This window comes from Schistocerca cancellata, chromosome 6 (genome assembly GCF_023864275.1).
Source record: "Schistocerca cancellata isolate TAMUIC-IGC-003103 chromosome 6, iqSchCanc2.1, whole genome shotgun sequence".
Classification (NCBI taxonomy): domain Eukaryota; kingdom Metazoa; phylum Arthropoda; class Insecta; order Orthoptera; family Acrididae; genus Schistocerca; species Schistocerca cancellata.
This window is the reverse complement of record NC_064631.1, coordinates 405982498-406004181: the sequence shown is the minus strand read 5'-3', so window position 1 is coordinate 406004181 and position 21684 is coordinate 405982498. Positions and strand designations below refer to the sequence as shown.

Sequence of the window (21684 nt, the reverse complement as noted above, 5' to 3'; positions counted from 1 at the left end):
GGGATAGATATCGGGGAAAACATCAGACAACGCCCGAAGGCCAATGCTTTGAGTACGTGGAAGTTGTGGGGAGTACGAGTAGGCACCTTTTCTCTAACAAAAGTCTTTTTTACTTTTAAATTTACAACTTTATTAACTTTATTTTATAGTAGTAAGTGAGCATTCGTTATAATGAACAACAAGACCTTCAGTATAGTTTGTTAATGAAAGTTCCTGAAGTATTATTTTTGCAGATCAAATAATGGTTCTCAGAATCTATTTACAACGCTTAAAACTCAAAATCCCTTTTCAAGCAAAGGAAAAGAAAAATACAAATTGCATAATGCAAGGTTAAATAAAAGATTCTAACGCCACGTGGCACGTGTTTTGGTATAAAAGACACCAATGGACACCTTCCAGGCGCGTGTGAAGAGTCTAGTTTACGAGACTCCAGTCGATACTTACATGGACTTGACCGACACGGAAACAAAACGCCAAACTCCTGGAAATCTTGACCTTGTAAGAAAGTCGATGATGCGTCCCTTACGTTCTGTCGTAATCATGGTGGACGACCTTTTGAACAATACCAGTAAGGGAACAGTTCAGCCCTTGTTTTGTATTGACTGCAAACTGTTAGAACAGGTTGAACACAGCGTAATAAAAGTGTACCTGTTTTGCCCTAGGGTTGTTGCAGGTATTCAGTAATAAGATATTGGTGAACTCTTGTCGTTTACACTAAAGTTCTCAAAAAATACCCCTAACATTTTTTCGGTGGGTGAAAGGGGGGGGGGGGGGGTAGCGAGTTCTCCCTGAAGCCATTGCGACACCTTTCATATGACGTATTACTCTCTACGCTAAATGGCAAGAACAAAAGAGAAATGCATGTCTATTGTTAAGTCATGGCTGTAGAATTGCTAATTCAAACGACCGCCGACAATGATACTGAAGCGGTTCCAGAAAGGCACTTAGTGTCGACGTTCCTCTATTCTTCTGTACTTCTGGAGGACCAATATTACCTTCAAAAGGACAGTGCCTCGGAAGGGTGTTCGTCTGGTGCACTACTGCCTAGATGCACACGATTATCTCACTGCAGCATTATCTCACACAAGCAAACTTCGGACGCATTCTTATATAAAATGGACGATCGTGTACATGCGAAGGTGTACTTGCAATAATAGGCAACAACTTGGCACGTTTAAACATCCACTGTTGCCAGGCTTAAACTACATTTCTCTCATACACTTGCAGTTACAGAACACTATTCCCTGCAATTTGGAACACCGTATCATCACACGTGTGGCAGAAAGCGGATGTTTACTGTAAAAATCAGGCGTGATTCTTCGCGTGCACAAGCACTGCGCTGCGTAGTGTCTTTTCCTAGCAAAATTCTCACTTTTTGGGAGCACCCTCAAAAGAAGCGGCCAGAGTATTAATCAAGGAGGACAGATGTGGCTGTCAGCTTGCCTCCCTTCCTTCCCCAACCAGTTATTAGCGCCGCGGAATGGAAAGCGGGCGACCAGCGTACGGGGCATCACGCTCTTCGGCCTGCCCTCTGGGCATCGCAAATAGCATGATTTCGCCGGATATTTAGTCAATTACTCCCCAGACGTGCTGAAGGAAATTATTACATATTACCGGCGAGTATATTCAATTACTGCAAAAAATTAAGCAATTACATCCAATTTTGCAGCATATTACATTCATATTACTTCGAGTTTCATATGACAGAGCAAATGACGTCATCAGTGCCCATCAATGTTGCTAAATGACTAAAACGGTGACCCGATCCCAGTTACAGCTTGCCTAGAGCTCCCAGTGGCAACAAAAAATTCGTTTTCGGTGTTCGGTACATTTACTACCGAATTTAAAAATTTAAAATCCTGCCACAATCTACTAATCAATAGTTATAAAGGTTTAACACAGTAAGTCAAGTATAAAAGTTAGAAATTCTGTACATGTCTTCCGGCAGAGTAACACAACGTCGCACAAGTTTTTATTCATCCAGTATTTGAGAAAGACAGCACTTAGCGGCTTGCACGAAGTTTAACGCATAATTCCAAAGCTTGTAGAAACTTACTACATTTTCGCTATTCATGCAGCAAAATTCAGCATCAGTCATGACGTTTTAATTTATTATTTCTCTACTACTAACGTGTTGACAAAATATACATATACTACTGAATTTACCTGCTAAATTACATCATTGCGCTGCATACAGTTCTGGTTTCGTAAAGCAGTGTTTGATAATGAGAGCACTTAGCGACTTCCAAGTGAAGTTAAACGTAATTTCAATTTTTTTCTAAACATTTTCACAGTTATAGCCCCACATAATAATGAAAGGGAAATGTTTGAAACTTTTTAACACATGAAATCATTTGCACAATAATCAAACGATTGGAGGTGTTTTACGCATCGGAGTTCGATTCTTTAAGGAATCGATGGAGGAGGTGGGGGGGGGGGGGGAAGGGGCTGGGGTACTGCTTACTATGTAGCGAAATGAAAAGATAAATCTGTGTACGTTAGCTGGATATGTTCTAATAGCTGAAGATCTTCAATGATTAGAATATGCTCAGCTAACGTAAACAGTGCGTTTTATTGTCTACTGTGTTTCTTATGGCGTAACAATCATCTGTGAGCGTACATCTATGGACACGGCCACGTGCAGAAGGTGCTTTTTGATTTTAAATATTTTATTTACGACAGACCTTTATCTACATTACAACTTGGCGTGTGGTCCAACTCAAAATGAACATATTTTATAACAAAAATTTTTGAAGACCTGAAGATGACAGAAAAGTCTGTCGAGACCGGTTGTTTGTAAATAAAGATGTATTGTGCGGTCTTTGCTTTAGGAAGTTTTTACCAATCCCTATTTCAACTGTCTGTCTTAAACAACATCCTAGATTTTATCAGTGAAGAAAATGGACCCTAGCAACTGCGAACGTGGTAGGTGCTTTCACCGTAACTTGGCCGATGTTGAATAGAGAGCCGCCAAAAACGGAAAAGTGAACGCTTATTCCAGCACCAGATGCGGCAGCAAACAAGAGAGCGGAGCGGAGGACTGTGAGCTAACAAGGCGCGCCTGGGTCTGCGTCAACTGCCGTCAGCGCTAACTCGGCGCAACTTGCCGCACACTCAGCTGGCTGCATTGCCGCTGCTGGCAACCAACACAACCAACAGCCGCTCATCTCTCATCCCCCGGTCCCCATACCCTCGTCTTCCAGGCGTTAGATACACCGCCTTCTCGCCGCGCCGACCGCACTGAGGGAGCCAGCCTTGCGTCTCGTATGACACCACACAGGTGCGCACGTGTTCTGAGGAGCTGTGTAACAGCTATTGGCAAATACTCGACTAATACTACCGAGCGAGGTGGTGCGTTGGTTAGCACACTGGACTCGCATTCTGGTTCAGATCCCCGTCCGGCCATTCAGATTTAGGTTCTCTTTGATTTCGGTACATCGCTTAAGGCAAATGGCGGGATGGTTCCTTTGAAACGAAACGGTCGATTTCCATCCGCTTCTTTCCTTAATCCGAGCTTTTAAAGACTCCAGGCAAGACTTGTAAGGAATATGTGATATCTGTTCTTTCGGACTTTTCCCCAGTGATTTAAATCGATGCCCACCAGCACCTAATGTCGCACATTTCTTTGCGTGAAGACTTTAAGATTTACAATGCCAACTTTTGGACCAGCTCCCTTCGGTTTCCTTCAGACGTATAAAATTTGAAGCTCACTACCCGGACATCAATTGTCTAAAGCAGTGTGACTCAAATTTAATAAATAAATAAATACAATCAATTGACAAAATTGCCTTCGAAGATTAGGTATCCACCGCTGTTACGAACAAAACATCGCTGGTCGCTGAGTGCGCAAGTTAATATTTTCACGATCGTAAACTGTGATTCGACTCTACTTAGTGACAATATTTTTTGTTTCTTATTTTCCACATTTATTAACAAATATAAATGGAAATTAACAAATGATGTATTATAATTTTAGTAAAAACATCATATTTTTATTTCTAACTACTACTCGTAGAAAAATAAATTAAAATTTGAGACAGATGTGTGAAATGCGTTTTTATTAAATGAAAAAAAATTGTCAGTAATACTGTTCACTTTCTAGCAATAGAAAATTACATTATTTTCTATATGATATTTCCATATTTTTGTGAAGAATATTAATTTATTGTGAATACTCGCATTTTATGGAAATAGAAATTAAAATTAAAATTTTATTAAAAATGTGATTGAGTATTAATTATAATTTCCGTGTATTAATAAATATGGAATCAAAATAAAAGTAAAAAAAGGTTGCCATATGCGAGATTCAACCCTGCAACACTAGTGTCACGACTCTTTTATACTACCCACGCAGCCAGCAGCTAATATGTTAATATTCTCGGAATATTTCGTACTCAACAACGGTTGGAATTTTTATCTTCTAAGGCGACTTTTTTAAACAAGCTGTTCATTATTTCAAAATTAACCACCATAACTGTTAACATATTTGTCCCATTGTGAGACAAGATGATCAGTGGCTTTATGCAAAAACTACGGAACCACGATTGTTCCCAGGTGGGCACCTCTTCATCCGAAGCAAATCTTCATCTAATTCATCAGGGCTCCAAAAGTATGAAAATCGTATGGAGAAAGAGCGTGACTGAATGGAGAATGTGTAGGGACTAACGCCGGCCGCGGTGGCCGAGCGGTTCTAGGCGCTTCAGTCCGGTACCGCACGACTGCTACGGTCGCAGGTTCGAATCCTGCCTCGGGCATGGATGTGTGTGATGTCCTTAGGTTAGATAGGTTTCAGTAGTTCTAGGGGACTGATGGCATCAGATGTTAAGTTCCATAGTGCTCAGAGTCATTTGAACCATTTTTTTGTATGGACTACCCAGCGGAACATGTGGTCGGAAACAGCCACGATCTCTCTCCGTGTGATTTCCATATTTTTGGAACCCTGAAGAAAGACGTTTGTGGCAGTCGAAATGTTTCGCTTGTTGAGACACTTCTGTTAATTGCCGTTCCTAGAGTAACTCTTGTATAAATCTTGTTGTTCAGTAACCTCGACAGAAATTTATTTCCGCTCAGCGATGCTTGCCTCTTGAATGTTTGTTCTAACGGACCATCACAAGTACACTGTCAACTGCGAAGAAAAAATTATAGCCGCGCGGGATTAGCCGGGCGGTCTTAGGCGCTGCAGTCATGGACTGTGCGGCTGGTCCCGGCGGAGGTTCGAGTCCTCCCTCGGGCATGGATGTGCGTGTTTGTCCTTAGGATAATTTAGGTTAAGTAGTGTGTAAGCTTAGGGACTGATGACCTTAGCAGTTAAGTCCCATAAGATTACACACACATTTGAACATATGAAAAAATTATAGACAACCAGTTAAAGTAACATAACAAAAAACAGACTTCCCCATCACTTAATTGCTTTCGAACCAGCTTGCCGTAGTTCTTCCAGGTATCCAGTGAGAGCACACAAGGGTCAGTCCTGAACGATGTTTGGCACCGTCTGTACCTCCTCGCTGCCCTTGCTGTTCCCGCCAATTCGATCTGAGAGGAGCATTAACAGTTTGATCAACACTCTTGTGCCCTATCGTGCCTCTGAATCACCCGATCTTAATACCTTTAGCAATGTCTGGGACTATTTGGTTCAAATGGTTCAAATGGCTCTGAGCACTATGGGACTTAACATCTGAGGTCACCAGTTCCCTAGAACTTAGAACTACTTAAACCTAACTAACCTAAGGACATCACACACATACATGCCCGAGGCAGGATTCGAATCTGGGACCGTGGCGGTCGCGCAGTTCCAGACTGAAGCGCCTAGAATCGCTCGGCCACAACGGCCGGCGGACTATTTGGAACACCTGTTTAAGCGCAGTGAGTGAGTTCATCTGCATATGAAATACCTGAAGAAACTGGGATCTCCTGCTCGTCGAATTCGAGGTTTATAAAGACAAGAGGCTGTGTTACGCGGTATTTCGTATTAGCATGCTGTCTCCCCAAGGAATATATTTTTTTTCTGGTATGCTTTCTGCTCGTACCTTTCTACGTATCCCAATAATGACTGCTTTTGTAGTTCACCTCTTTTTTTTAATCGCACCAGAGATCTTATGATATTATACCCCGGTTCGAAAATATTTACGTTTTCACGTTATAAAAACATGTCAATGAACTATTAGCATAGAAGGATGAAGTGAAATGTCAGTGATACTAAATTCTCAGCACGTTAGTTTGGTGCAACACATGCTAACGTCATGGCCGCCAAAAGCAGAATAAGACGTCTTCTTGCTCTTCTGAGACTTTCTACGCCACAGTGTGATATCTCATTCGTCTACCACAGAGAGCGTATTCACGACCTTGTTACATGGCAGAGAAACCACAACTGACATTGTCAAGAAGTTCTCCGTGCCGCACAGCGTTTTGGAAAAAGGAGTACTGTGATATTGCACTAGTCAACGATTTCAATTGAACTTTTCCAAATGTCCGAAGACGGACAGCTAACAACATACTGACTGATATATATCGAACAGCGGCTTTTTGTGAAGAGTTTCACAGCAAACATTATCAAGTGTTACATTGCAATGTTCCTCTTCCAAACATCTCTTTAACGCGACTGAAAAAGAGTCCTTTATATTTATTTAAAAATGAAATTGCGTCAATGTTTTGAGTGGTAAAAAGTGATGAATATTAATCATCAACAAAACACGCGCTTCATTTGCTTCTGGTCGCTTATTGAACATTCGATTTCTGTCTGTTGCATTGTTTGCGTTTTCTGTGTTACATTATATAATGAAGAAAGCTTAGCGCTTAAAATCCCTTCACTAACGAAATCATTAGCGAAGGAACAAAAGCAAGAATGTACCAAGGATAGGGAAGAGAACGCGGTACTATCCTACGTATGTGTGTTGTTGTTGTTGTTGTTGTTGTGGTGTTTTCCCCTTGTGTACCAGAAACGAGATAGGTAACCAAACATTAATTGCAGCATATTAAATGCTTCAATAACGAGTCTCAGTTATTTAGTACTCGAATATAGCATTCACTAGACACTGCCTGGCAAATAAGTGAAACACCCATAAGGGAAAGAGAAAATGAAGTTAAACTTAGCGGGTGGAGAAGAAGTGTGATATTATTTCAGTAAATACAAAATCTATCCAAATTTACACAGAACTTGGCAGAATGATTCCATTTATCAGTATGACGTTACACCCTCTCTGGCTTGTTTGCATGCACTGATTCGTTCAGGAGGGTGTCATAAATCCATTGAGGCCGACAGTGTGGCCCTGTACAAACTCTGGCAGTTGTTGACAACTGTGTTTCCCACGAGTGCAGGACATCTCCGTGTCTTCACAGTCATCATTCAGCATCTGAGTCTTCAGACCTCCTTATACACTCTACCAAGTTTGGTGGAAACGCTAAACACGAACAACACTAATGCAGTCTGGTGGCCGGAACTACCTGTCATAGAGAATTGCAACTCTAATCATTTACATACCCGCCTACGGTGTGTCCGCGTTTGAAGTTACACTGACATCGGACCATCTTTTCTCGGTGCTTCACTTGTTTCGTCAGGCAGTGAATCTCGTTCATTTCAAACGTTCGTGAATCCTTTCTGCTGGGTTTGCATCTCTGACAGCAAGCTTCACGTGAGACAGTGACCTTGACGTTTCGCATTATCACCTTGTCTGCAGCGAGCGACGACCGCCTTCCTCGGCTTCAGTTTCCGCCGTAATTCGAAAGGCACGTATAACTGGCTACCTTACGGCCTGTCAACGTGGGAACCCGCTACTCTCACGAGTTAGTCACTTACCATTGACGAAAATGCGCTTATTGAATGCAAACAACACGCAAGTAGCGAGGAGAGGATTGTATACACGCTGAGAAAACACATCACGGGGTACCGTTAGGCAACTCCTGTCCGCTAAGTGAACGCTTCGTCACGCTGGAGCAGTGACCGCACACACTTCCCGTCTCCCTCCCCTCTCCACCACGTCGCTCCCTCCCTCCCCCTCTCTCTCTCTCTCTCTCTCTTTCTCTCTCTCTCTCTCTCTCTCTCTCTCTCTCTCTCTCTATATATATATATATATATATATATATATATATATATCTCCGTGTGTGTGTGTGTGTGTGTGTACGCTAATGATTTTGCCACCACACCTCCTTACATAAAATTTCAAAGTGTTAGAAATACTCATAATCATCGTCGTCATCTTCTGGTCAATAAAATACTTTTTACGTGTTTTGTTCAAATGGTTTAAACATCCAATAGGTGTCTCTAACAGCTATTTGTGTTGAACATCTTCTCAGGATTTGTTGTTTCAGTTTGAACCATCGGTGTTGGCACTATCTATACATATTGTAAATTAGAGTTCCCTGTTGTATTTTCTGTCTCTATGTGAAGTCAATTCTCAGGAACAACTGTAGATATTTTTCTAGTATTAGTGATCCTGAACAAAAAACTTCATATGGACGCATTTCTTGTTCCGAATGATATTCGAGATAGAACACATTTAATATCATTTCTGTATGTTTTTTTCTTGAATAACTCGAAATCCGCACCCTCTAGCGAAATCATGTCGCAGTACAAAATTAAACTACCTTAAATTTAATACAAAAATTGTCCTATAATTTTTTCTCCGAGAGCAATAGCATGCGCGAACAGAGCGAAAGAATGTTGAAAATCACACGCGGTGCGCATGTACCGTAGCTCAAGTTGTTTTCCAACTTTATAGATCACAAGTGTGCTGTATCAAATTCGTCATCTCAACTTTCTGCAAACTGTGGTGCGTCGTAAATATTTGAATAATACAAAGAATAAGTAACAGTGTACATTAAATGCGTTCCATCTTCGAAACCATTCGAATAGGGCTTATATCCCTATGAAGTCTTCTGATCAGAATCACGAATGCTGTGACCTTGTTCAGAATCGCTAATGCTATGACTGCTCAAAGCACATGCCCTTCCCCCTCATTCACACTGCATAGAGTGATTAACGAGGATGGTTTGTGTATATTGTTTAATATCGCAGGTATTTCGTACTGTCCGTGCGAAGACGGCTCCGATCGCTAGTCTTACGCAAAATTAAAATACGCTTGTACTGGCTTAGAGCAAGATGAATGTAGTCGAGGAACACTTTTGAATTCGAAAGTAGGTGAAGTCAAATTTAATTCGCCCTCATTCGTTTGAATGCCACGAGTCCATCACGTAGTATGCTTCCCTTACGAGAAGAGCGGAGTTCCTGCTTCTTCGACGTCAGAAAGTTAAATGAGATAGTGCTTGGACGTCTTTGTTCACTGTTATTTTTTTGGTACGTGCTCGAGCAACTCTACTTTTTTGATCAACCGGTTCAGCGAGTGGTCGTCGGGCGCAGAGCAAGTATACTTGTTGATCTTCCGCAACTGTAAATACGCCACACTTATGTACCGTTATTCTTGCGTAGAGAACACAGTGAGGCGCTCTAAAGCATTGAAAGTCTGCAGGTTTTCGCCAGAACCAGAAAGAATGTTTTACTATGCACTATGCGCCGATATGAAACTTTCTGGCAAAGGTCCCGGGTTCAAGTCCCGGGCGGTAGAGAGTTTTAATCTGTCAGTAAGTTTCATATCAGCACACACTCCGCTGCAGGGTAAAAGATTGATTCTGGAAAGGCCCAGAGGCTGTGGCTAAGCCATGTCTTCCTTCCAGGATTGTTGATGCTACAATTTTCTCACGAGAACTTCCGTGAAGTTGGGAAGGTAGGAGACGAGATAACAGCGGAAGTAAGGCTGTAACGATGGGTCGTGAGTCGTACTTCCCTTCAGTTGCTACAGCACTTGCCCTCGAAAAGCAACGGTCCCGGCTCAGCACTTTTTAATCTGCTAGGGTGTTTCATACTGTCTTGAATATTTAACTCATTCAGTTGTTGTTTCGAATCTCACCACGCCGTTATTGTCCTGGCTCACTAATCTTGTCGTTTGTATACGTTGTGAAAATGTGTGAAGTTGCTTCGTTTTCTGTAGCGAAACATAAGCGTGGAAAACCATTAATAAGCAGTGAGAAACGAATTGCGCTAAATGTCTTCGAGAAATTTTCAGAAAAATAGTCCATCGTTGCAAGTACAACAATTTTCAGAAATAAAATTTAAGTTTATGTTTCACCGTTTATCGTTTTTACCAGTCACATATATATGGAAATTTGACGCTACTAACGGAATCCCTCATTTATGTCGGATTATATCAGAGCAATCACAAACTGACGAGCATAAGCGAACGCGAATTCTCTCTGGCGTAAGCGGTAGACGAGAGTGAGAGAACAGCATTCACCCATGTTCGATCCACAATCCCAGCAGTTCGCTAGTGTTCCGCTGGGTGTCGACTTCGAGCCAATCATCAAAGGAATTTCATGATCTCTCCGCTTTGTCGCTAGCGGAAAAGAGAGCTTCCGTCTGATATTATGCGTGCAAACTACTACTGTTGTTGACAGGAGTTGCGCGAGCGATGGGGCGGTCGGAAGAGAATGTAACGCTGCTGAGAATGTAGATATACCAAGTGCTTGTGAGATGCAAAAGACCTTGACATAAATGCCGAAAAAAAACAACATACGATTAGTAGGAAACCGACGAAGCACTCGAAGGTCCAACTGAGGAGCGAGAAAACTGATAAATTCATTAGATAGTTCCATCAGCGAGATCGAAACCAAGATGCACAAACTTTGTGTTTCCTTTTATGCAATAGAAACGGCACAATAATTTTTTCTTTGAAGTAAACACGAATATGTATTTATTACGCTAAATAAGATTGTAGGTATACGAAAGACCTGATCCTGCTTTTTGCTTACGTTCATGATGGCTATGGCGCCATAGCTGATGCATAGCCGCAGTAACCGAATGAATAAAAATCGTTTAGTTGTGATGACGGTATCTGCTCTCTAACAAATTGCATAACAGCTTTTCTGAAGTGGCTTATGTGCAGGTTGTAAGCATAATCGTATTTCACATTGCATGAATCATACTTTTATTCTCATTATCTTTCTTACATGCACTTCAATGAAATCGTTCATTGCTTCAGTTGTGTGATTGCGACATCAAGAAGTTTGTGAGACATAGCACCTACTGCAAATCGACTTAGTTACTAACGTAAGTGTCTCAAGTGGCTAATAATAATCATGTTGTGCTGCGCTAGGCTTCTCAATTGTGGACCCAAGTCGTGAACAGCCCTGTCGAGGTGGTCCCAAAGATTCTCGACTGGGTTTCAATCCAGGAACTCATCCTATGGTGCTCTTAGAACCAGGCAGGTACACTGCGAGCTGTGCGACACATTGCGTTGTCCTGCTGGTAGATGCCATCGTGCCGAGAAAGAACAAACTGCTTGTAGAGCTGGGCGTGGGTTCCCAAGGATATATGCATACTTGTGGTAATTCATCGTGCCTTCCAGAATGAAGAGATCACCCAGGAGATGAAGCGAAATCTTTCCCCAGCCCATAACGTCCTCCCCTGGTTACACAGTGTTTGCTTTCAGACGTTTGACGCCGTACACGCCAACGGCCATGTGTCCGATGGAACACGAAACGCGATTCTTCTGGAAAGGTCACCTGTCGCCACTCAGTGGACGCCCACATTCGCTCTTTACGTGCAAATTCCAGACTTCTTCGCCGATGAACAGCAGTCAGCGTGTGTGCATAAAGCAGGCGCCTGCTGCGGAAGCCCATAAACAGCAATGTTCGCTGAACGGTGATTGAGGAGGCACTGTTGGTAGCCCCTTGGTTCATCTGGGCGGGTCGTTGTTCAACAGTTGCACGCCTGTTCGCCCTTACACACGTCCGCTGCCACAGTTCACCTCTGTCATCTATGGACCGCGGTACACCAAAATTGCATCGGCGCCTGAAAAGACAGCCATTTCACCATGCACGGTATAGTGTAAGCACCTGCATGCGAACTGTTTACAAACCTAGCCATTTCGAAAATGTTTCCACTAGCCCAAAAGCCAATGATAATTCCCTCCTGAACATCAGATATATTGCTCCGATTCCGTTTTATGACAACGGTTGCACTGGTTTCCGTGTCCCCTTCCCTGGCACGCTCCATATACCCTCTACTGCTAGTGCTCTCACCTGGCGTCTGTGATTGGTGATTCCACTTCGACGTCGAGTCACATTAATATGACTGAAGGATGTACACTACTGGCAATTAAAATTGCTACACCACGAATATGACGTGCTACAGACTTGAAATTTAACCGACAGAAAGAAGATGCTTTGATATGCAAATGATTAGATTTTCAGAGCATTCACACAAGGTTGGCGCCGGTGGCGACACCTACAACGTGCTGACATGAGGAACGTTTCAAACCGATTTCGCATACACAAAGAGCAGTTGACCGGCGTCGCCTGGTGAAACGTTGTTGTGATGCCTCGTGTAAGGGGGAGAAATGCGTACCATCACATTTCCGACTTTGATAAAGGTCGGATTGTAGCCTATCGCGATTGCGGTTTATCGTATCGCGACATTACTGCTCGCGTTGGTCGAGATCCAATGACTGTTAGTAGAACATGGAATCGGTGGACTCAGGAGGGTAATACGGAAGGCCGTGCTGGATTCCAACGGCCTCGTATCACTAGCAGTCGAGATGACAGGCACCTTATCCGCATGGATGTAATGGATCGTGCAGCCACGTCTCGATCCCTGAGTCAACAGATGGGGACGTTTGCAAGACAACAACCATCTGCACGAACAGTTCGACGACGTTTGCAGCAGCATGGACTATCAGCTCGGAGACCATGGCTGCGGTTACCCTTGACGCTGCATCACAGACAGGAGCGCCTAAGATAGTATACTCAACGACGAACCTGGGTGCACGAATGGAAAAACGCCATTTTTTCAGATGAATCCAGGTCCTGTTCACAGCATTATCATGGTCACATCCGTGTTTGGCGACATCGCGGTGAAGGTACATTGGAAGCATATATTCGTCATCGCCATACTGGCGTATCACCCAGCGTTATGGTATGGGGTGCCATTGGTTACACGTCTCGGTCACCTCTTGTTCGCATTGACGGCACTTTGAACAGTGGACGTAAAATTTCAGATGTGGTACGACCCGTGGCTCTACCGTTCATTCGATTCTTGCGAAACCCTACATTTCAGCAGGATAATGCACCACCACATGTTGCAGGTCCTGTACGGGCCTTTCTGGATACAGAAAATGTTCGACTGCTGCCCTGGCCAGCACATTCTTCAGATCTCTCACTAATTGAAAACGAGCAACTGGCTCGTCACAATGCGCCAGTCACTACTCTTGATGAACTGTGGTATCGTGTTGAAGCTGCATGGGCAGCTGTACCTGTACACGCCATCCAAGCTTTGCTTGACTCAATGCCCAGGCGTATCAAGGCCGTTATTACGGCCAGAGGTGGTTGTTCTGGGTACTGATTTCTCACGATCTATACACCCAAATTGCGTGAAAATGTAGTGACATGTCAGTTCTAGTATAATATATTTGTCCAATGAATACCCGTTTAACATCTGCATTTCTTCTTGGTGTAGCAATTTTAATGGCCAGTAGTGTAGCTTTGTATCCGGTGACACATGTCTGACCAAAAAACACTGACGAAGTGTTCGTAGCTTTGACACAATATGCTTGTTATCTCGTGTTGTCATCCATCCCCTGCAGTGTAAACACATGTTCATGGATAAAGGCGAATAGTACCGAAAACTGGTGAATTATCTGCGAATGCTCGTTTACTTGTGTTCGCTTTCATTCGCTCCGGTGTAAACGAGCCGTTCAGCGGGACGAATACTCCAGTGATGTAATAACAAACATGGAGGAGTACGTAGCGCAACGTTTACCCGAGTCTAAAGCCACAATGGACGGAGTGCAGAGAGGCGCCGCGGCGCAGCGCTCAGGGAAACACAGTTCGTCTCAGCTCGTGGCGTGGACCTGCCGGCCCCAGGGGCAGAGGACTCGCACGTGCGTCCCTGCGCTCCACGTGGCTCGGCTGGCTTTTAATTGCCGCGATTCGCCGGCCGGGCCGCGGCGCGCTTTGAAGCAGCAGACTCACTTTTGCGAAACGGGCCCCCATTAAAGGAGATTAAAACGGGCCGGCCAGGGCAGACTCCCTGCGGCCGGCGGATCACCGGCCGACAGCTAATTTCTGCTCGTCCGCCAGCCTACCCGGCCCTACCCTAGCCTCCGGTTTTAAGAACTCGCGGCACTTTGTGGCCCGACGCGCGCTGAAAAGGTCCGCTAAGCTGCAGCCGCCGTAGCTTTGAGCCTGTGCGCGAGGGCTCGAGACGATAAGAATCAAACAAGCAATATCCGGTTGAGTCGCTCCGCACACATTCCTCTTTAAAAGTTAATCCAAAAAGTTACATTTGTACGAGCAGACGTTAAATGTAGGGAACTGAAAATTCTCTCGAAATGTAAAGGGTGTAGGAGGCACATACGTTATATAAGTACCTGGAACAGTAATGTGTACAGGTAGTAAATCGAACAAACGCGCAGTAGATGCGTAGGAAACGCAATTGACTCGTTTATATTTTTATACGACACGAGTAAACTGCGGCGTCAATACAAAAGAATCTGCAAAACAGCTATAGGACCCCTACCGGAATGCAGGATCCACACCGAGTTGAACTGTTACGGAATATTAAGCAAATAGAAAGAGCCAACGTCAGTGATCGCTGACTTATTTGTCACAGGAAGCGTGGAACACAAACGCTGAAACATCTCAACTCACAAAACAGTCGAACAAAAAGGCCCACTAACGGATAGAATTTAACATTATTAAAAAGGTAGCTGTTAACAATGGTTGCATTACAGATATTATTAACCAACTGCTGCTTAAGAAGGATAATAAAAGAAAGAACAAAGAAGAAAAAATGAAGCTTCGTGCGTACAGGTTGTATCACGGAACTATCTCAAAATAGATAGTGGACATTTTTAAGCCTCACTGCGTCAAACTAGCGCTTCAGACAAACAATTTAGTGAAGTACCGTCTGAAACAAGCTACCGGTAATACGGAGGACAAATTTGAAGGGCCGAGAAGAAATAAAATACAGTGCACGTCCTTGATGCAGAATGTAGTGGACAGAAGGGAAGAACTTTTGGGTCACATCCAAAATACACAAAGGTGTTTTCAGACATGAATAACTACTAGTGAGCAGTTGTTAACCGGGTGTATATATAGTATGAAACAAATACTAACAAAGAGATAGAGGGGCTGGCCAGTACTTACCTCAGCTCAGTACAGCCGATAGATACACATAAAACAGAACCGAAAATTTACATTCCTAGCTTTCGGAACAAATGTTCCTTCATCGGGGAGGAGAGAGGGGAAAGAAAGGGAAGAAGGGAAAGGGGATTCAGTTACTCACAACCCAGGCTATGAAGCAACAGGGAAAGGAAAATAGGGAGGGTAGCAAGGATGGAGGCATGGTTGTCAGAGGGAAGCCAAAGATATTCTACTGTAAGTACTGTGCCAGCTTCAAACCAAAGAGGATGCATACAGAAGTAAAGAGGTATATAGTATAAAGATAAACACAACTATGTAGGATGAAAAGATGCGTGAATGGCTACAGAGGAAAGGGAAAGAGGAGAAGACTGAAGAGTGAATGGGAGTGAGGTTGTTTACCGTAGGTTCAGTCCAGGGGGATGGCGGGATGAAAGGATGTGTTGGAGTGCAAGTTCCCATCTCCGCAGTTCAGAGGGACTGGTGTTGGGTGACAGAAGCCAAATGGCACATACAGTGTAGCAGGTTCCTAGGTCCCTAGAATTATGCTGGAGGGCATGCTCCGCTACTGGGTATTGGGCATCTCCTAGGAGGACAGTTCGTCTGTGTCCGTTCATGCGCTCAGCCAGTTTAGTTGTTGTCATGCCGATGTAAAAGGCTGTGCAGTGCAGGCATGTCAGTTGATAAATGGCATGTGTAGTTTCACACGTAGCCCTGCCTTGAATTGTGTATGTTTTACCAGTAGCGGGGCTGGAGTAGGTGGTTGTGGGTGGATGCATGGGGCAGGTTTTGCAGCGGGGTCGGTTACAGGGGTAGGAACCGTTGGGTAGAGAAGGTAGTCTGGGAATATTGTAGGGTTTAACAAGGATGTTACGGAGGTTAGGGGGGCGACGAAAGGCAACTCTGGGTGGTGTGGGGAGAATTTTGTCAAGGGATGATCTCTTTTCAGGGGTTGACTTGAGAAAGTCGTATCCCTGGCGGAGTAATTTGTTGATGTTTTCGAGGCCAGGATAATATTGGGTGACAAGGGGGATGCTTCTGTGTGGTCTGGGGGTAGGAACATTGTTGTTGGACGGGGAGGAATGTATTGCTCGGGAAATCTGTTTGTGGACAAGGTCTGCAGGATAGTTGAGGGAGAGGAAAGCACTGGTCAGGTTATTGGTGTAATTGTTGAGGGATTCGTCACTGGAGCAGATACGTTTGCCACGAATACCTAGGCTGTAGGGAAGGGAGCGTTTGATGTGGAAAGGATGGCAGCTATCAAAGTGAAGGTACTGTTGTGTGTTTGTGGGCTTGATATGGACAGAGGTGTGGATGTGAGCTTCAACAAGATGAAGGTCAACATCCAGGAAGGTGGCTTGGGTTTTGGAGAAGAACCAGGTGAAATTCAGATTCGAAAAGGAGTTGAGGTTATGGAGGAAATTAAGGAGTGTTTCTTCACCATGAGTCCAAACCACAAAGATGTCATCTATAAACCTATACCAGGCCAGGGGAAGCAGCTGTTGGTTCTTCAGGAAAGCCTCCTCCATGCGGCCCATGAAGAGGTTGGCATAGGACGGAGCCATCCTGGTTCCCATGGCCGTTCCCCTGATTTGTTTGTAGGTCTGGCCTTCAAAAGTGAAGTAATTATGGGTGAGGATGAAGTTGGTAAGTGTGATAAGGAACGAGGTTTTTGGAAGATCTTCGGGTGGGCGTTGGGAGAGGTAGTGCTCAAGGGCAGAGAGACCATGGGTATGTGGGATGTTTGTGTAAAGGGATGTAGCATCTATGGTGACAAGAAAGGTTTCAGGTGGGAGAGGAGTAGGAATGGATTTGAGGCGATCTATGAAGTGGTTTGTGTCTTTGATGTATTATTTTACCACAGTATGTAATAATACCTTTGACGGTCATACACTTGTCGTCTATCTACTCTCATCGAATCCTGTATTTTGGCGTTTTTCTTTCAGTGGATCATACAGTGTAAGTTTTCACGGCCGATATTGTCTTCACTTAAAACTTCAGGGCTGATTCCTTGTAGGGGTCTGATGACCTTAGATGTTAAGTCCCATAGTGCTCAGAGTCATTTGAACAATCTGATGCCCTGTAGTTGTACACAGATTTATATCGGTATACAAAGAGAACTGTCAACACCCGTCTTGAGGAACATAAGAGGAATTGCCGCCTGGGTCTCATGGATAAATCGGCCCTAGCAGAGCATGTTTACCAGGAAAGTAATGGTAAACAAAATTCACCGAGACGAGCGTCATATCTAAAACTTCCCATTATTATGCACACATGTATAGAGAGGCTTTCGAGATTGACACACACCGTAATAATTTTAACAGGAAGGAGGAAGGTGTTACATTGTATAAAATTCGGATGTCAGCGTTGCATCGGAAGCGTGACGATCGATTACTTTCAATCGAGAATGTTTTCATTACCAGAGACCGTCTCATAGCCGACGCCACGTTATGTACAGTTGCGCCCTCTGCACTGCCTGTATAATCAGCGCTTCCTCGAATTCTCTTTGCAGCTGGCCGTTTTAACTCGGAGGATGTCTCCCACAGTTTGAGACGAAACATCAGGATGGAGTTTTATACATCGACCACAGCCTCTCAGCCCGGAAGTTTCAAGTGGAGAATATCAGTGGATGTTATAACGTTTCGTTCGCTAGTATTTCTTCATGAATAAGTTGTCGATAATGTCATTGAATCTGTGTGATTCGGCTGTATTTACACGTACGCTATGTGATCAAAAGTATCCGGACCCCTGGCTTACAAGTTCGTGGCGCCCTCCATCGGTAATCCTAGAATTCAATATGTCATTGATCCACCCGTAGCCTTGATGACAGCTTCCACTCTCGCAGGCATGGGTTCAATCAGGTGCTGGAAGGTTTCTTGAGGAATGGCACCTTATTTTTCACGGAGTCTGTACTGAGGGAGGTATCGATGTCGGTCGATTAGGGCTGGCACGAAGCCGGTTTTCCAAAACATCTCAAAGGTGTACTATGGGATTCAGGTCAGGACTCTGTGCAGGCCAGTCCATTACAGAGATATTATTGTCGTGTAACCACTCCGCCGCAGGCCGTGCATTATGAACAAGTGATCGATCGTGTTAAAAGATGCAATCACCATCCCCAAATTGCTCTTCAACAGTGGGAAGCAAGAAGGTGCTTAAAACATCAATGTAGGCCTGTGATGTGATAGTGCCACGCAAAACAACAAGGGTTGCAACCCCCTCCATAAAAAAAACACAACCACACCATAACACCACCGCCTCCGAATTTTACTGTTCGCATTACACACGCTGGCAGATGACGTTCACTGGCCATTCGCCATACCCACACCCTGCCATCGGATCGCCACATTGTGTACCGTGATTCGTCTCTGTACACAACGTTTCTCCACTGTTCAATCATTCAATATTTACGCTCCTTATACCAAGCGAGGCGTCGTTTGGCATTTAACGGCGTGATGTGCGGCTTATGAGTAGCCGCTCGACCATTAAATCCAAGTTTTCTCACCTCCCGCCTAACTGTCTTAGTACTTGCAGTGAATCCTGCTGCAGTTTGGAATTCCTGTGTGATGACTTGGATAGATGTCTGCCTATTACATATTAAGACCCTCTTCAACTGTTGGCGGTCTCTGTCAGACAACAGACGAGGACGGCCTGTACGCTTTTCTGCTGTACATGACCCTTCACTTTCCAGTTCACTATCACAACGGAAACAATGGACGTAGGAATGTCTAGTAGTGTGGAAATCTCGCGTACAGACGTATGATACAAGTGACACCCAATCATCTGACCACATTCGAAGTCCGTTAGTTCCGCGGAACGTCCCAGTCTGCTCTCTCACGATGTCTGATGACTACTGAGGTCGCTGATATGGAGTAGCTGGCAGTAGGTGGCAGCACAATGCATCTAATATGGAAACGTATGTTTTTGTGGGTGTCCGGATACTTTTGTTCACATAGTGTACGAGTTTTCCATTTAATTCACGTCTCTTTATGACTTACTCATGCATAGTAGGTAAAACTATAGGAATTATTCCGTTAATTAAATTGAAAATAATGAATAACAAACATCCTTACGACGCATGTGGCAAACTGCTTTCTCACCACTTGGAGTGCTAGTGTTCAAAAATGGCTCTGAGCACTATGGGACTTAACTGCTGTGGTCATCAGTCCCCTAGAACTTAGAACTACTTAAACCTAACTAACCTATGGACATCACACACATCCATGCCCGAGGCAGGATTCGAATCTGCGACCGTAGCGGTCGTGCGGCTCCAGACTGTAACGCCTAGAACCGCTCGGCCACCCCTTCCGGCCGCTAGTGTTGCTCCAGCTGTCAAGCGGTAACAATTTTCGCACCAGAGAGCGTCGTGAGTATATATTAGTCTGTTGTATAGGAATATCAACATTTTCTTCGGTCAGAGATAAACTCTACTTAGCAGAGATAAACTGTCGTCATTAACAATATTGCAGGAAAAAAGAAATGAAAGGAAACTCTTTTATCGGTCACCAACAATTAATGGAAACAACACTGCACTGAGCCGGCCAGTGTGGCCACGCGGTTAAAGGCGCTTCAGTCTGGAACCGCGCGACCGCTACGGTCGCAGGTTCGAATCCTGCCTCGGGCATGGATGTATGTGATGTCCTTAGGTTAGTTAGGTTTAAGTAGTTCTACGTTCTAGGGGACTGATGACCTCAGATGTTAAGTCGCATAGTGCTCAGAGCCATTTGAACCTTTTTTTTTTTTTTTTTTTTTTGAACACTGCACTGAGTATTACATGCCGGCCGGAGTGGCCGAGCGGTTCTAGGCGCTTCATTGTGGAACCGCGCGACCGCTACGGTCACAGGTTCGAATCCTGCCTCGGGCATAGATGTGTGTGATGTCCTTAAGTTAGTTAGGTTTAAGTAGTTCTAAGTTCTACGGGACTGATGACCTCAGCTGTTAAGTCCCATAGTGCTCAGAGCCATTTGAACCATTTTTGAGTATTACATTGCTCCTAAAACAATAACAAAAAGCACAGCGAAACTGAGCGTGTAGTTTAGCTTTAGGGTAGAAACGGAGGATAAAACAGCTCTCTTTTAATTAAGTGATGGTTGGCGAACTTAAAATCAAAATATAGTGTGACCCAAAAATGAATATTCTTTTTAATAGTTCATAACATCGAAATTAAGTGACAGAAATGTCTCATTTTCGGTGGAAGTGGAACTTAAAGTTCGAGTTATTGAAATCAGTGTAGGCGTTCGAAGTAGTCACCGTTAACGTCCAACTGATGCACGAACTACTGACTGCAATGTATCCATATGGATATCTGAACAGAAATGTTCAGTTCGTTCTGGAAGTTCATCCAATGTGCGTGGGTTTTGTCGATAAACGACGCCCTTTGGGTTCCTCATGGGTAAAAGTCCAGAGGCGTTACGTCTGGAGAACTTAGCGGATACTAGGCAGCCCCTGTACGGCCTATCCATCATACGGGTAGATTTTCGTAGAGTTCTCCCTGACACTATTATGGTGGTGGGGTGCAGCATCTTTCTGAAAGTAAAATCTTTCGTTCCGATACAACTCAGGGATGGCAGGTAGAATTCATGTCTAAGAATTCTCTAGGTCCACTTCAGGAGTAACTGTGCCATCAAAGAAGAAGGGCCCATTCAAACGTAGATAAGATAATCCACACAACATTTACTCCCGGTAATTTCGCGACTTCGTCCACACTGACGTGCAGATTTACGGTGGCTCAGGAGACGCAATTGTGGCGGTTTACTTTGCAATTGAGTTTAAATTGAATTGTGCCTCAACCACATAATTATCTCTACAAAACACTTCATTGTTGTGCACCATGCCTAAAGCCACTCGGGATCCTCCATTCTATGATCTGTGTCGCCGTCGTTGATGGCATACATCGATGTTGGTTTGCAGCACCTGGATTTCGCAGCTTTCAAAATGTGCTGAAGACTATGGCGACTCTTCCTGATTTCACAGGCACACTCTGAGACTTCTGAAGTGAGCGAGCGAATTGTAACGGAGCACGAGGGTCCGTTGGGCTTTTACTGTTCTAGGTAGTCCAGATCGTTGTTTGTGTACATCTGCAACATAGCCTTGAATCTCGTTTCCCCTTTGGCGTTGAACTCCATTAACGTTTTCGTACTTAATGTACCATTTCAAAACTGACTGCCGTTCATAGAATGTTAGCCTTACACCTCCCGTGTTTACTCACGTAATTGAAAATAAACAAAACAACGCTCATTTGACGACTGTCATGTACCAAAACAACGTTTATGTGGCGACTATCACGTACCAATCCAAAGCTAAAAGCCTTTGTGGTACCTGCCAGAACGTAAAATCTAAATTCCGTCCACATGCCGTGGGGGTCCCGCGCTACCAGCCCACCGCCGTGTCATCTGCCAGATGCGTTGCTGGATGCGGTATTCAGGGGCGTGTGGTTAGCACACCGCTCTCCCGACCGTTGTCAGTTTTCGTGATCCAGAACCGCTACTGTTCGGTCTAGTA

At 44.2% G+C, this 21684-nt stretch overlaps 1 protein-coding gene across 1 annotated transcript in view; it reads left to right on the top strand.

The window, feature by feature from the left end:
* The window catches only part of LOC126088353 (band 4.1-like protein 4), a 561066-nt gene that overhangs the window by 15185 nt on the left and 524197 nt on the right, over positions 1-21684 (top strand). The gene's annotated exons all lie outside the window — the stretch shown is intronic.